Consider the following 15498-nt stretch of genomic DNA (forward strand, 5'->3'; position numbering starts at 1 on the left):
AATTGACAACAGAGGGTTCCAAAGAAATCTTCCATTATTTAATCTTTCTACTTTGATCTTTGTTCTGGTTTCCTGGAACATAAAGTCTTTGTTTTGTCTATTGAGACACTTCACATCATCAGCAACAACTCTCTCTCTCTCTCTCTCTCTCTCTCTCTCTCTTTGTGTGAGTGTGTATATGAGTACGCACACATGTAATGCAGAGTTCATGGAAATTTTAATGTCTCTCTTTAATGAGGACTTAGAAAGCTAAATCTTGACTAATATTCAGAGAAAAATTCTGATATTTTTGGAAAAAATACTTACTGGGTTTCTTAATTTTTGAAAGGTCAATCCTAGGTGAATGTTGCAGCTAAGATAATGGAATCTAAATTATTTTTTTATAATTATCCAAATCCTTCCTTTCTAAAGATAGTTTGATATATTTTTTCCTACCCCTTTATTTTATTTTTTATTATTTTTAAAGATTTATTTGTTTGTTTATTTATGCAAGCACTGGGTACAGTCAGAAGCACAGAAGGGCGAGAGAATTCACCAGAGCCAGAGCGGGGAACAGAACAGGCAGACTGGCGAAACAACACTGCTGAGGGGAGCAGCGGGTGTGGTAAGGAAGGTCTGCGCACCATGTGGGACCCTTGCCGTGGCCGGGGATCGAACTGGCGCTGCAGAGGCTACGGACAGCTTCGCAGCCCTGCGCTCAGCTGCTGCGCCACCAGGGGAGGCCCCCCAAAAATAATGTTTAAATCATTTTAACAGAATCACATGCAAATGTCCCTGAGTTCGGAAAGGGTTAGATTCAGAACATGATAATCACCTGGAACCAAACTTGGTAAACAGGTGCTAGTGATTTAGCCATGATTAACTATTCATTGCTACCAAATACAATTTTGTTCTTATGTTTAGACATAGATGTTATGAATAAATTTGGTCTTGTTTCAAGATGTTGATTAAATGGAAGAATCACAATATTTATCTTGTGTTTGAGTAATAATCATGAATTCTTTATGTGAGCCAGCAGTTTTTTCTTAATTGCCAAGACTTTAAGAAATCATTCACCCTTCAATTTACTATTTCATGTTTAGGTGAATCTGCCACAAATCCCTATGATGGCTTGTATTGGTTTCAATACAAGTACTTACCTATTTGTCTAATCTTAAGAGCAAATCAACTTACATTCTACCATCATGTCACATTCTAAGTTTAAGCATCTTTTTAAAATTTCACCAAAATGAGCAAAGACAGAAGTAATTACAATGCAATATTGGATTTGCCTCACACTCTCTTTCATAGAGTTTGAGGTTTTAAAGCTTATCTTATGAATTGCAAGTATCTGCCATTGAAAGCTTTTTTCTGTTAGGACTAGATTAACAAAGTACAACCATATTTTTATTTTACAGCCCAGGCATGTCCCTTACTAAGGTGGAGGTGCTATTTTCTAGCCTTACTCATTAGCTCTTTGAGTTGTTATGACTATTGAAGTAACTCATTTCTCTTATGCCTGTGTTTCTATTTGCATGGAAATCAAGAAAAAGTGCCTTAAGGAGTTTACAGTAAAGGCATTTCAGCTCAGTTCTTGCAGATTCATGGAAGTCACTTTGAGAAAATGATTAATTCCTATCCTTGAATTTCCTCACATTTCCTTTGCTCTTACCACTTACCTCTCTTAAATTTATCATAAAATGACCCACAGAAGTCTTAGATTCCTCATGGACTGGAGAGAATGAAAAATTCTTACTCTAAAAATTCATTTTATTGTCAGATATGCACTGCTAAACTTGTAAATAAAAATACCTTAGACCCAACACTGGCTTTCAAAAATGAATTTCTACTACCAAACACTTTTAGAGTTTTTGAGTATTGGGTTAGAAAATTGGTCTGCTTACCAACTGAAACACAGAGCCCCCAAGTTAATTATTTTGTACCAAAGGGTATTGTGTGGGAGTTTTAGAATTGCTTCATTGATTTTAGCCAATATGAATTTTCTACAAAGAACTCAGTAAGAGTATAGAAACTGGAGGTCTGAGTCAGGGTGGGAAATTGCAATTTGATGTATTTGGAAACAGGGATTTTCCCCCTGAATGAGAAACACATATGGAGAGAATCTGATCTGACCTACTTAAAATAAAAAAAATTAAAAAAAATCCATGTGGGCCAGAAGAACACAGCCACCACAATTTAGTTAACTCATTAATCTTATTCAGATGTAAACTAGTAGACTAGAGTGGTTCAAAATAGATTTTACTTAGTTACCAAATAAATATGGTTAGATTTATTGAACTATGTTAACAATGTATTATTTACTACTAATAGATAAACCCAAGATCATAGTTTTAGAATAAGTTTATAGAAATAAAGATATTTAAATAAATAAATGAGAAAATTATTTTCTTCATGACTTCTCTTTTGAGCTTTTCAAGCAACAACAGTCAACTGGCTTTAGGACCAAAACTAAAATCAAAACACATTAGCTTTAAAGAATGTGCCCATCAGCTTGCTTTACACAGTTGCTTCTGTGGCATCTCTAGTGGAGGAAGATTGAGGTCCTAGCTAACTGGACACTTTAGTGACTTCACTGGTTCTTTGAACCATAAGGTAGGCAAGATTACACTTGCCAAACTGATGAATGGCCACAGACAATGAGTTATTTTGTGAAGTACTGTTGTGGCACACTTGTTATGCATCAGGACTCATGCAAGCTACTCAGGACAATTAATTAAAATGAATAAGATCAAGAAACTAATAATCAAAGTCACCAAAAATAACAAAGAAAGGTTAGCGGGGCACTAAGGGGCACTAAGGGCTCAGCTTGCAGCCAAGGACAGAAGCAGAGGGAAACCAAGTTTGTAGGAAACTGAGAAGAGAACATACAATCAGATGAAAAGGTAAACTTTAGACTTCAACCCAAAACTAGCATGTTGGTGTTAAAGAACACTGTTCAAAGTTGAATCAAGTATAATCACTAATACTCCATTTGTAGTAGGAAAGTGAAACTCACGCTATTTGTGGTGACATAGGTAGAGTTGGATGGGATTATGTTAAGTGAAATAAGTCAGAAGGAGAAAGATAAGTACTGGACGGTGTCACTAATATGTGGAATATAGAGAAACCAAACTGAAAATCAGAGAAAGACAAACTTAAAAGCTAACCCTTGAAAGCTGACTATAGAACTGAAGCATCTAGAAAAGGGGTGGGGGAGAGGTAAGAACAAAAAGGGAAGGAAGCACAGTGGACCATGGAGGTGGACTCTGGCTGCTTTGGTGGCGGTACCCTATGGTGGCAATACCTGATGCGGAGGACACTAATGTTACCACAATTAAAAGAATAAATTAATCAAAAATGGATAAACAATAAAAAATATAAAAAATATTTATGGAAAGCGATTCAACAGCATATGTTGAGATTCTTGATGTTAATATCCTTGGATTCAGGAATTCTTTTTCCAAGGATGCTTTCTTGTGAAATAAATAGAAATGGAAAAATTTATGTATAAAACAATTTGATGTCACTTAAGTATTACTTGTAATGCGGAAAAATTTAAAGCCATGTAAATATTGAACAGCTAAAGAGTGGCTAAATGTGTTGTAATGCTGCCATTATTGACCATGCGGTGGATATTAAATAATATATACTTTAAAAGGAATCAATAAAATAAAAATATAACATTAAATGAAAAGAAACAGAATGCAAAATCATACATCTAGGGACCCCAGTTTTGTAAATTATAAACTGGGAAAATATACCTAACAGTTGAAGAACATTTTCTTAGACTCTGTTCCTAAGCAGGGGTCTGTACAAAGCTCACAGGGGCTCACCCTCAGCTTCACCATCATGAAATCGATGGAAGCAGGATCCATGTGTGTCAGCAATGGATGCTTCCACCTGCACAGCAGGGTGTTCTGGAGCTGGAAAGGTGCTTCCAAGTTTACCGCAGTTTGGAACAGTGAAGGTAAAACTTCGTATCATCACAACAACCAGTCATGGGCTAGGCTGCCCAGAGGGAGGGTAACCTTGTTAAGGCAATTCCAAGTATAGTTTCCAGGGAGGGGCAAAACTGTCCACTGTCACCAGTTAGATTTTCAGTAACGGGGACATGGCGCATAGTCCAGAAGAGAGGATCTGGGCAGATGACAACAGGATCACAGAATCTGTTAGAGATGGTCACGTCTAATAGTAAAAGATGCCAATGATCTCTCTCTCACTCTCTCGCTCTCTCTCCCAGAATGTATTTTGATACACTTCTGTATCCAGTATAATTGACTTGTATAATCACAAAATGAACACAAAATCTCTAAAAATGCTAATTTATCAGGCCTTTCCATTTGAAACTCTTTATTTGAATCTCCTTGGTTCTAGAAAATACGGTAAAGCAGAATCAGAGCTTGGCTCAGTGGGCTTTGTCAGACATTATTTGCTTTCTAGGAAAACAAGATTGTTCCAATGACAGGTTTTTTTGTTTTTTTTTTTTATTTGTTTTTATTTTTTTATTTATTTTTTTTTTTAATAAATTTTATTGTTATATTCCCCATACAATTGCAGCCCCCCCATTCTGACCCCAATCCCTCCCCTCCCACCCCCGCCCCCCTAAAAGTGTCTCTGGTTCATAGTTTTTTGTTGATTTTGATTTTCACTTTCTTATAGTTATTCATTTTCCTGGTCCCTTATTTAAGTTTTCTAGATTCCTGCTATGAGTGAGACCATCCGGTATTTTTCTTTTTCTTTTTGGCTTATTTCGCTGAGCATGATCCCTTCCAGCGCCATCCATGTTGCTGCAAATTGCATGTGTTTATCTTTTTTGAATGCTGAGTAATATTCCATGGTATATATGTACCACATCTTCTTGATCCAGTCATCTATTTTAGGGCATTTGGGTTGTTTCCAAAGCTTAGCTATTGTAAACAGTGCTGCTATAAACATAGGGGTGCAGGTGTTCTTTGGAATTGATGTTTCTGTGTCCTTTGGGTAAATACCTAGGAGTGGAATTGCTGGATCATATGGAAGCTCTATGTTTAGTAGGTCCAGAAATCTCCATACAGTTTTCCACAGTGGTTGGACCAGTTTGCACTCCCACCAACAGTGCAGAAGAGTTCCTTTTTCTCCACACCCTCGCCAACATTTGTTGTTGCTAGTTTTTTTAATATGTGCCATTCTCACTGGTGTAAGATGGTATCTCATGGTAGTTTTGATTTGCATTTCCCTGATTACAAGTGATGTTGAACATTTTTTCATATGCCTGTTGGCCATTTGCATTTCCTCTTCAGAGAAGTTTCTTTTAAGCTCTTCTGCCCATTTTTTGACTGGATTATTTTCTTTGTTGTTGTTGAGTCTCATCAGCTCTTTGCAGATTTTTGTGATCAGACCTTTATCATTAGTGTTGGGTGCAAAAATGTTCTCCCAGTTGGTGGGGTTTCTCTTTGTTTTTGTTATTGTCTCTTTTGCTGTGCAAAAGCTCTTTAATTTGATGTAGTCCCAGCTGTTTATCTTTGCCTTCACTATCACTGCTTTGGGTGATGTGTCTGTAAAGATGTCTTTGATGTGCAAATCACGTAGTGTTTCGCCTATATTTCCTTCTATATATTTTATGGTTTCAGGTCTTATGTCTAGTTCTTTAATCCATTTTGAGTTGATTTTTGTGTATGGTGTGAGGTGGTGGTCAAGCTTCATTCTTTTGCATGTAGCGACCCAGTTTTCCCAGCACCATTTATTGAACAAACTTTCTTTGCTCCAATGCATATTCTTTGCTCCTTTGTCAAAGATTAGTTGACCATAAATCTGTGGGTTTATTTCTGGATTTTCTATTCGATTCCATTGGTCTGTATGTCTGTTCTTGTTCCAATACCATGCAGTTTTGATGATTATGGCTTTGTAGTATAGTTTGAAGTCTGGGAGTCTGATGCCTCCATTCCCTTCTTTTTTTTTCAGGAGAGCTTTGGCTATTCGGGGTTTTTGGTGATTCCATATGAATTTCATCAATAATTGTTCTATTTCTTTGAAGAATGACATTGAAATTTTGATTGGAATAGCATTGAATCTGTATATTGCTTTTGGTAGGATGGCCATTTTAATAATGTTTATTCTTCCAATCCATGAGCAGGGGATGTCTCTCCATTTCTTTGTGTCTTCTTCTATTTCTTTTAACAGTGTTTTATAGTTTTCTTTGTATAGGTCCTTTACCTCTTTTGTTAGATTTATTCCCAAATATTTGATTTTTTTTGTTTCAATAACAAAAGGGATGGTCTTTTTGATTTCTTCTTCTTCAGATTTATTGTTTGTGTATAGGAAGGCTACTGACTTTTGCGTGTTGATCAATGACAGGTTTTTAATGACTAAATATTTGTGGTCTATAAAGCTTTTCACTATTTTCCTCTGAATCAATAAGTTGATTATCCATTCATGATCATGACCAATAACCAGAAGGAGGAAATGAATTTGAAATGGATTTGAAGAGTTAATTTGAGTTGTCTTCCTGCTCCATTGTCCTTACTCAAATATCTCAACCTCAAACTCTCCTTCCTGATATTTTGTACCTCTCTTAATACTACCCTTTACTGGATCTTTCTGAATTTAAGTCACATAATCCTCTAGCCAGTACTAAAAACAGGCTGGTCGTCTGTCTGACAAACCAAGATGAACAGAGGGCAGTACGGTCACATTTTTTTCCTTCTACCTGATTTTGCTAAGTATGAGCCCTGCAGAGAAGACATAATTTATTGCCTCCTAACATGAGCTATTGAAGAATTTTATTATGCAAGTGGGAAACAATAACAAATTATTAATTAGTAATGAAGATGGGAGTTGGCCTTACTGACCCTTACTTCTTTTCTATTTTCCCAAGTGGCAGTTAGTACCAGTGCCAGGATGGAGGGTGTGGGGATCACAGTTATGAGCACTGAGGCAGGAGACACTCTCCTGGACAGTGACAGTGGGGTATGGCCCACCTTGCAGAAGACCTCCGCCCAGCCCACTTTTGAGTGTTTCTAAAATGTGGCAATAATCAATGATGATAATACCTTGAAAATTATCCTGGATTCTCACATTGATATATTTCCTCAAAGTTTCTCAGGACAAATGTTAGATTTGTCTCATCTACTGAGGAGAGGAAACCTCTAGGGTTTGGATATGCCATCTACTAGGGGCTTGCATATGTTTTAGCTTCTGTCAACTAAATACCAAATTAATTGAGTCAACCTCATGCAAAATTCCATTTTAAGACCTTTAACTGAAAAAATAGCAAGCAACTAATAGTGGTTGAATTTACCAGCAGAGCTGGTATTGGTTTGTGGCCCTCCCATGACCAAAGAAGGTGAATATCTTGCAGCAGCAAAGGCCAAACAGTGAGGGTGAAAAGCTGGTCTCCACTGTGAGAACAACAGTCCTGTGACGCCCTCTCTTTCATGGTGGCACCATATGCTGTCTGATCACTATCTCCATTGCCCAAAATTCCTTCCACAAGGTAAAATTAACCCTGAAGAACCACTCGTTTTGGTTTTCACTTTATTCTTTATTTAGAAGGAGTTTTGAGTTTGTTCTCCCTTGGAAGAATGTTGTGCTCTATTATGACATAAAAAATAACCTTTTTGGGCCTCCCCTGGTGGCACAGCAGTTGAGCGCTGGGCTGCGAAGCTACCCACAGCCTCTGCAACACCGGTTCGATCCCCGGCTGCCGGCAAGAGTCCCACATAGCGTGACAGACCTCTCCTGCCGCCCGCTGCTCCCCTCAACAGTGTATTTCATCAGTCTGCCTGTTCTGTTCCCTGCTCTAGCTCTGGTGAATTCTCTCACCCTCCCACGCTTCTGACTGTACCCAGTGCTTGTATAAATAAATAAATCTTTAAAAAAAAAAAAGAAAAAGAAAAGAAAGAACCCTTTACAAAATGTCCAAGGTAGAAGAGAATTTTCAAAACTTTCAAGGTCTCCACTTATGATGACTGGTAACCAAGAGACCCTCTACCAAAAACAAAATATCAACCTAATAGTCTTTTTTCTTACCACAAGGTGATAGGGAGTTGGAGGACTCAGATAACTGAAAATTCACCCACAGAGCTCCAAATCATCTCTCAGTTAATAGAACTCATTTAGGGAGATTTGGCAATAGGCACTATGAGCTATTTGATTTCTGACATGGTTTGTCCGTGATATTTTAGACATTTTTGCATGCTCAAACAAACTCATGCAGCCTGGGGCCAAAACAATTTCCAAGAAACTATTTCAGTAGAAGGACAATCTCATTCTGGGCTCACCTAAATGTCATAGGCTGGTATTACAAGCTTCTAACATTTATAATAAAAAATTCAACCACTATTGGTTGCTTGCTATTTTTTTCAGTTAAAGGCCTTAAAATGGAATTTTACATTAGGTTGACTCAATTAATTTGGTGTTTAGTTGACAGAAGCTAAAACATATACAAGCCCCTAGTAGATGGCATATCCAAAGAGTGAACTTGGTGAGTGGAAGATATTATTCTAATACAAAGGCAAGTCAGAAGCCAAATAAAATAGAGTGATTATGAATCAGATCATGAAAGTTGTTCTTTTATGATACCAGCTCTAAGAACATATTTTTAATTCAAAATATATTGCAGTGGGGTCAGACGACTTAGCACTGTAAATGCTGAGCTAAGGGTAAAGATCACAAGTTAGATTTTCATGACGTTTCATAGATTTGAAAGGACTTTTGGAAAAAGAGGTTAAAGAAAGATGGAAACAGAGCATACTTGTCAATTATGTGGGTCAGAATCTCTGGGTTTGAGCCCCATCTCTACCTCCATGGCAGAAATGGCTGGGTTATCACCAAATCTCTGCTTTCTCAGCCTGCAATTAGATTAGCAACTCCCTTGCTGTTGAGTGTGGTCATAACTATCGATAAATCAAGCAATGAAATATGAAAATAAGTGCTATGCACCTTGACTTTGCTCATAAAACTTGTATATTCTCAACATTCTTTCTCCCTTACCCCTCCTTGAAGCAGACAAGTACAGAGACCTAGGAGGCTATGTGTAAGATATTATGGAAGCAGAACAAAGAAAAGACCTGGGTCTTTGCATGATCTCTTGGAGGACAGCTTCCTATCAACCGGGATCCAGTTACTATTTACCTAAGCAATTGTATTCTGTTAAGGCACAAAATGCTATGGGCTTATCCTTAAGGCAGCTCAAAAGAACTTAACTAATTCATCCAGTTTTGCCATGACTTGGTCTAATTCCTTCTATTTGTATCAGTGATTTCCTCAATGAAATAAGGATTTGCTAATACCTACCTGAAAGGGTAGTTGGGAGGACATGTGTGAAGTAACTTCCCCCGGGGCAAGCTCAACAATAGCAGAGTTACTAATCCCTCTTGCTGGGCACCCACTTTATGTTTTGCATCAGTACTCAATATGTGATATCTGTTATCTCATTAATTTTCAAGGAGACATTCCAATGCAGGCATTATCATTTTCATTCTGTCCATAACAATTAAAAATACATATTGGGGAATTTCTAATTGTACAATACTACCCCAAGCACTTTATATGCACTAATCTCAGAAACAAACCTATGTGTTATGTACTATCATTATCCCCATTTTACGGATAACACAACAGACACACTGAGCTAACTTTCTCTTCCCAAATCCATACAGCTGGTAAGTGGCAGAACCAGGATTCAACTCAAGAAATCTGACTCCAGAGTCTTTGCTATCAATCACCACCTGCCAGAAGCTTGTCAAGGTCAAATAAATTTTTGTAAGATTTATTTATTCATGCATACAAGAACTGGAGTGTGAGTCAGAGGAGCGGGGGTGTGAAGGGATTCACCAGAGACAGAGTGGTGAGCAGAACAGGTGGATCTACTGAAATACACTGTTGAGAGGAGCAGCAGTCGAGACAGGAGGGGTCAGCTGTGCCATGTGGGTTGCTCCCTGGCCCAGGGAGCCCAGGGAGGCCCCAAGGTCAAATAAATTACTTGAGATCCTCCATGCAAGGACCCACGGCCTTGCAAACAGAGGGATAAAATGAGAAGTGACTGCAATTGCATCGGTCCATTCTAACCAAGGAATCAGTGAAATGAATTTAATTATCAAAGAGCTGAATCAAATCAGTACTGTGTAGTGTCAGCCCCACAGGTTGGACTGGTATGGTGGCTAGAAACTTGGTAACATCTATGCATTGGCTATGTAATATGCTCCCCACTAAATACTGATATCATATAGAGTCTGGTTTTGATCTTAGAACACGTTCCCAGTTCCCACATCTGTGTGGGCTAGGAAACACAACAGTTTGCCAAGGCTTACAGTGTCTGCAAATCTTTGTGGTTGGTATCACTTTTAACCTAAACATTGATAACACAATGCACTCTAGCATCAGAAGGCAGAACCTATTAGAGTGAGACTAGATTTTCACCTTCTGTGCCTGTCACTGGATCTCAGACGAGTCATTGCTGAGAGCCTGCAAAGCAGTCTGGTTCCTGGCTTTCTGAAGGAGATTCTAGAATATTAGGGATGCTTAATAATTTAAGTACAGATTTTGCATGACTGTAAAAGCAGCCAATTAGCCGGATTTAATTTTTCCCATGAGGAATATTATGACGCTGCATCAGTCGTGATCCTCTCTGCCTTACAGTTCTTGCATTAAAGGTCAATTTTACTGGTAAATGTTTTTCCTTTTACAAAGACAAAGGTTTCCTTCTGCAGCAAACTTTGCATTTAAATTATCCATCAAACATTACAGCATGACCTATCCATTGTCTAAAATATGACTGACACAGCGGTTGAGCGCTGGGTTGCGAAGCTGCCCACAGCCTCTGTGGCGCCGCTTCGATCCCCAGCTGCTCCCTGGCCACCGGAGGAGGGTCCCACATGGCGCGCAGACCTCTCCTGCCGCCCGCTGCTCCCCTCAGCAGTGTACTTCGGTCCTTCTGCCTGTTCTGTTCCCCGCTCTGGCTCTGGTGAATCCTCTCACCCTCCTGCGCTTCTGACTGTACCCAGTGCATGTATAAATAAATAAATAAATAAACAAATAAAAACAAACAAATAAATAAAAATATGACTGAATTTCATCATTTTAAGAGTGAGTTTATTATCTGCCCACTATCCAGTCTCAGTGGTAAAAATGGTCTGAAGAATAAGATGTGTAGAAATATAACACTAGATTTTCCTGTTCTTGAGAAGCAAGGGGAAGGGCAACTTTGGGGTGGTGTGTGTGGGGTGGGGGTGGGAACAGCATGAGTTCCAGTTGGAACGTGGAATTGGAAATACTATTAGAGGGCCTCCCCAGGCAGTGCAGCAGGTTGAGCGCAGTGCTGTGAAGCTGTCCGCAGCCTCTGCAGCACATGTTCGATTCCCGGCCAGCCAGGGAGCAACCCAGATGGCGCAGCAGACCTCTCCTGTCTCGCCCACTGCTCCCTCAGCAGTGTACTTCGTCAGTCTGCCTGTTCTGTTCCCCACTCTGGCTCTGGTGAATTCTCTCACCCTCCCACGCTTCTGACTATACCCAGTGCTTGTATAAATAAATAAATAAATAAATAAATAAATAAATAAATAAATAAATAAATCTAAAAAACAAAAGATTTACACAAAAAGACTTATTGTTTCATTGCCCATTAGAGGTAAAACCAATCTTTAAGTGAGAGAGAAACGGGTTCCAAAACTACCTAGATCATGCAAAATTATATTTATTAAAGAATAAATGAATTCAGGCCTCCCCAGTGGCGCAGCGGTTGAGTGCTGGGCTGCGAAGCTGCCCACAGCCGCTGCAGCGCCTGTTCAATCCCTGGCTGCCAGGCGAGGGTCCCACATGGCGCAACAGACCTCTCCTGCCACCAGCTGGTCCCCTCAGCAGTGTACTTCGGTCCTTCTGCCTGCTCTGCTCCCCGCTCTGGCTCTGGTGAATTCTCTCACCCTCCCGCACTTCTGACTGTACCCAGTGCTTGTATAAATAAATAAATCTTAAAAAAAAAAAAATAAATGAATTCAAGAAGAGCTACCTGGCTGGGTCAAGATTTTATAAATGTCTTTGTTTCATAAAATAAGGTCATATACCAAATTCATCAAGATATTATTTTACTTATACAAAGCAGTGTTTACCACTTTAAAAATCCAGAGATTATTAGAGCTGAATGAAACATATACTGCTAATAGCTGTGAGGTGTCCTTGGCATGATGCTGCCTACCCTGAAAGAATACAGAATTCTGGGATTGAAACGTGGGCTCTCAGGCTTGTGTAACTTTGGGCAAGTCATCTAGTTTGCCTGTGCCTCATATGCTTTTGCATTATCTTCATGGAAATAGTATCATACGATGTTGTAGTAAGAATGAACTGAGTCACTGCATATGAGTTGAGAAAAATATCCAGCCTAAAATAAGTGTTAGTTAGCTTTTCTTTAATCGACATACATTATCCCTTTCAATTAAAAATTTAAGGCTTATTTCATTAAAACCTAATGTGCTAATTAGAGAGTATGCTTTAAGCTTCAAAAGATGTGTGAGAGATACTAAGATGTTAAAATTCAGTATATCTCACCTTTCCTACGAGACACCACTTATTCAGGGAAATGGAAATCAAGACAGCAGAAGAGTCAGTATCTTCCATTTCCTACTTGTTACTGTCTAACCTGGAAATGTTTTGGAGAAAGAAAGAACAATATATGGGCCTCCCCGGTGGCGCAGCGGGTTGAGTGCAGTGCTGTGAAGCTGTCCACAGCCTCCCCAGTGCTGGTTCGATTCCTGGACAGCCAGGGAAATACCCACATGGCATGGCAGACCTCTCCTGTCTCGCCCACTGCTCCCCTCAGCAGTGTACTTTGGTCAATCTGCCTGTTCTGCTCCCCGCTCTGTCTCTGGTGAATCCTCTCACCTTCCCACGACTCTGGCCTGTACCCCAGCTCTTGTATAATTTTAAAAAAATAAATAAATCTTTTTAAAAAAGGAAGAAAGAACAATATGTTTCCAATTCCCAGATTTAAACAATTAAGATTCATTTGAGTGAGTTCCATGTTTAAACGTAACTTGTCCCTGGGAGAGCCCATCACAAGTTATAGGAACTATTTTACCATCTTGCTTTTTGAACTAACCCATTCACAGAATTTGGGATGTGAAGGATTATGTGAAGGATTATTAAGTCTACAGATTGGAAAGTTTTCAGTGAAAGTTAACTATACAATAACATCTCAGTGTGGTAATTTAAACAATATGTTAGTTATCAGTTGCTGTTTTTAAAATCCCAGAGCTTATAAGCATGAAACAACAACTGCTAGCTGAGCTGGTATTTCTGTGGATAACAAAATAAATTTAATTCATCTAGGACAGTCTCGTGGTCTAGGATAGCTCGGGAGAGCTTAGACAGGGTTGGATCACATTCCTGGGGCTTTGACTGGAACAACTGACTGCTCCTGCCGGACACTGATCCTGCACTAGTAAACCAGCTCCAGTTTATTCAAATGACACATACGACAGGACATGAGAGGCAGGATCAAACAAACATTTTTGGTTCTAGGGTGTGCACTGGAACAATGTGACATCCACAACATTTCTTTGATCAAGGCAACTCACAAGACCAGCCCAAATTCAAGGACTGAAGCAATAGACTCCACAACCACGTGGCAGGAACTGCAGTCACGTCACAAAGAGGAAGCACAGAAGTGAAATGAACAAGTCTTTGAAAATATTGGCAGCAATTAACCTGCATATTTTTGATTTGGCTTCGGTTTGGTCAGACATAAGAGACTCCTAATAAATGACTTCCTCACATTGGAGAGTGTTGCCAGGTGAACAGCTTCAGGAATTCAGTATATTTTTTTTTTTTCTTTTAGTTTTTCTTTTTTTTTTGGTGGCACTTCAGGATTGTTTGGGGTGTTTGCTCTTCGGTGACTTGAAGGCTAATCAGGAATTCAGTATATTAATCCATTAATTCAGCATAATTAACTGGGGTAAGGACACCTCTGCTAACGGTACCTGCAAATGGTACCTGGAGAAACCTTATTTTTTTAGTTGCATAACTGTCCTATCTTACTAAGACTAATTTTTAGAATTTCAGCATCTTACCAAGCACATATGTCAATTTATAGACTACCAGGTTATGAACCTTTGAAACAGGATCCTTGTGAACTTAGAAAATTAAAGTCGTCGTTAACGCATTTAACCAAGCATCATAAACACCAAATGAAAACAAAATTAATTTTTGGAGGCACAGAGTCAGAAATTATAACCCTCTAAGATCTCAAAAATGTCAAGGGCTTTAAATTGTATTTGAAATACAAAAAGCCAGAGTAGCTTCTGCTAAATGAGGATGCTCAGGCATTTCCGCTGCTGGCCTCTGTGGCTATCACCTGCGACCTTGAATGAAGAAGGTGCTTGGGAGTGTGGGCACCTGGTGTATGGTGTGGGCCTGCGTAAGTGGGCACTTCTGAGTCTGGAGTCAGAGGACAGAGGGCAGCAAAGGACCGTGGGGCAGGGGGCAGAGGGAAAGCCCCAGAGTGCACCCAATGGTTGCCTCTGGATCTTCGCTCTGGTGTGTTAAATGAATATTAGATTCTCTTTATCTCTAGAGATCACACTTATAAGGAGGAGTAAGTAGAAAAACCTTAGAAGTTTATCAAAGAAAACAAGAAAATGAGAGATGAAAGCAACCTAGGTAACTTAAAATCATAACATGTGAGACCTGAGAAAATGAAGAGAGACCATGTTATCTAATCCCTCATTTTAAAGTTAAAGTAACTCAGAAGTTGCTTGCTAAATAGCCACAGCTAAATCTAATTTGTTCCTTAATAACTGAATAACCTAATAACTCTACTTGTCTTGGGGCTTGGTCATAATTGTGTAGTAAGCTCCAAGTCATGGTCATTTTGCTTTTATATTTTAACATGCATAATATTTTAAAATGGATTTCCGAATATTTTAGCAGATTGGAAGATCATGGGCTCGTAATTGAGGTTAAAAGCTTCCGTGAACTTGTGGTTTAAGTTTCAATTCACCTTATTACTGAGTTTTCACAGGTGAAGACTGGTTACACAGGGTTAATGGAAAATGTAGGAAAGGTTTCAGCTTCTATCAAGGTATTTAGTGACTTCTCTTTGTATTGATTCAGGCAATCACATGCAAGGTAAGTGAACTTTTCATTTATTTACAGGATAAGTGAGCAGGCAATAAAGTTTTATTGGAAGCAACTGATTGTCGATTCTATAAGATCAAAGCCTTGTCCACTAGAGGAAGACCACTGAAAAAAGCAGACCTAATCACGCCATCAGGCATCTCAAACCTCACTGACTCCCTGGCTTATAGGATTCTTCTCCTGCCCCCACAGAACCATGGCTGTTCTCTGCAGTTGACATGTGATGGGAATTTGGAGGAAATAGGAAGATCAGAAAAGTAAGAGGGAAAGAAATAAAGAGCAAGCACCATTTGACAAGCATGTAGGGTACGGTGGGGATTTGAATCGGAGGGAGTAATGGAGGTGCTATTAAAGAGGACTCTACAATGAAAAATAATCTGAGAAAGGGAACATTGTCTAGTATGGTTATAAATTATA

The sequence above is a fragment of the Talpa occidentalis genome, unplaced genomic scaffold (assembly GCF_014898055.3).
Source record: "Talpa occidentalis isolate TD23 unplaced genomic scaffold, MPIMG_talOcc4v2.1 talOcc4.3, whole genome shotgun sequence".
Lineage (NCBI taxonomy): Eukaryota > Metazoa > Chordata > Mammalia > Eulipotyphla > Talpidae > Talpa > Talpa occidentalis.